The sequence below is a fragment of the Corylus avellana genome, chromosome ca1, assembly GCF_901000735.1.
Source record: "Corylus avellana chromosome ca1, CavTom2PMs-1.0".
In the NCBI taxonomy this organism is placed as follows: Eukaryota; Viridiplantae; Streptophyta; class Magnoliopsida; order Fagales; family Betulaceae; genus Corylus; species Corylus avellana.
The window spans coordinates 37,521,586-37,523,870 of record NC_081541.1 but is presented as its reverse complement, the minus strand read 5'-3'; positions in this window follow the sequence as shown (position 1 = coordinate 37,523,870).

Here is a 2,285-nt window from a genome sequence, read left to right as displayed (position 1 = left end):
AAAGGGAAAGAAAATGAATTCACCGAAAAAGCTGCTTGTGCCGAAAGAGTTGCCGAAGTGACGGCCAGAGTTGGGCGGCCGGAGGCAGTGCACAGAGGTTGGTGGTGGCAGAACCCGGTTCTAACCCGTTGGGTTGAAATCTTGGATTCGGGAGATTTCTCAAATACTCCAATATCCCCCCTCAAACTTAAGGTTTGGGAAAAAGAAATGGATTTTTTATTTTTTAGGTCCGCCGGAAAACTCTCCGTAGGTGGCCGGAGTTGGGAGGCCAGAGGTAGTGCACCGTGGATGGCACCGGCAGCTTGTGGCTGAGGGTGCCTGCTGGATGGGCTGAAGCCTTGGATCCATTCCAAAATTTGGGCTTAAAGCCTTGAAGAAATTGGGCCGGTTAAAAGGGCCAATATTTTGGCAAGACAACCTATGGACCAATAAAATGGTTGACCCGAAAATTACGTGAACCGAGTCTAACCCGATGGATCGGGTTGACAAATTTGGACCGGTTTGGAGAGCTTGACCCAGTGACCCGGTTTAGGAACCAGTATTAGACCAGGTTGGGGAGATCCGATTTGAGCCCAATGACCCAGTTGGAACCGATTTTGGATCGGGTCAAAAATGGTTGGATCCGGATCATATTGATTTTTTTTTTTTTTTTCCGAAGCTAACACGTGGCAGAGGAACAGGGGCTGATGTGGCGGCACCTCTGGAGGACACGTGGCTGCAGAAGAGAGAGGAGAACTGCTGGCGTGTGTGATGCATGCCCCAGGGCTGGCGGCCACGAGAGGCGTGTGTGCCGCATGCGCTAGAAGGGTTGACTGGCGCGTGCCACTCGGGGGCGCATGAAGCCCAAGCACAAAAGCCCTTGCCGGAGCGTGGAGGCGCGTTGATACTCCAATGGTGGCGATCTCGATGGATTTGGGATCATCGGCAACGGATCTACCGAATGGAGCAAGAACCACAAAGATCCGACATGGGTGGAGGCGCGTGGAGGAGCGGTAGCTGCGCGTGGAGGCACGTTGGAAAGACGGCAGTTTCTAAAGGTGGAGCGTGGAGGCGCGTGCAATGCTGGAATAGGCTGAGATTGCATAGATCCACCGTTCTGGGGCCGAGACTACACTTCTGGTGGTTATTTGGTAGAGAGGAGTCACGATCGCGGCACGATTGGCTCAGGCAAAAACTGCTGGAGGAGCATGAAGGAGCTCGGAGGGCCGATGGCGACGGATCTTCCACAGATCTGTAGATCTAAAGGAGTGGAAGAGATTTTGAGTGAAAAAAAAAGAAAAGAAAAGAAAAGAAAAGAAAAGATAAGGCTTGGCGGCGCCCATGACCTGATTTAGGAGGTCGCCGGAGGAAGCGCCGGATTGTGAGCGGAAAACCGCTTGGTGGCGCGCCGACGACCGGAATTGGGAGGTCGCCGAAAGGAGCGCCGAAAAACGTCAAAGACGTTTATTGAAGGTCATAGAAGGTGGCTCTGATACCATGTTAGAATGCTTTGATAGCATGTTAGAATAATGAAGAGATATAGAAGAGCGGAAGAATAATAGGAAGAGCGGAAGCACACAATGGACTACATTGTATTGATATTCTACTAACTAATGATAATGAATACATAGGCCTCTATTTATAGATAGGCAAGTAACCTAATAGTCTAAGGAAAGGTAAACCTACTAGACTAATAATACCTTAAGAAAGTAAATAACAAGTAAATAACCCAAACATAATATTCTTAACATATACAGTGCAGCTGTTCCTTCACTGTAAATATTGTAATTGTCATTGCTATTTATTATTTTTATTTTGCAAATATCGTTAATGTTAGAGCCATAATTGGTAATGAGGCTAAATATTAAGATTGTTAATTGTGTTTATGTAAGCTTTATTGTCTTGTTGGAGTTTGGGCTTAAGTCCTTTTGTAGGCTTATAGTACTATGGTAGCCGCTAACTATCTTGGTTTGCGTGAGTTTTGGACTTGACTCTCTCTTTAACAAAAACAAGCCAAAAGAGATTGCTACCCAATACATAATATTGTGTTTATAATGTCATAGAAACGTATAAAGAGCATTTATTTTGTAAAATAGTTTCTCGTCGCATTTGCACCCATATATATACTTGGTGCTATTTGTTTTACCTTTAAAATATTGTAACACACTACATCACAGAGCTAAATTCTTGCTTGAGATTCATTAGCCTTTTTTTTGGAAGGTATACACGTTCAACCAACTTGTGGCACCGAGGAATTTCGTATGAACATTCAAAATGTAGAAAGAAACCAAAGAGATAAAGTAAAA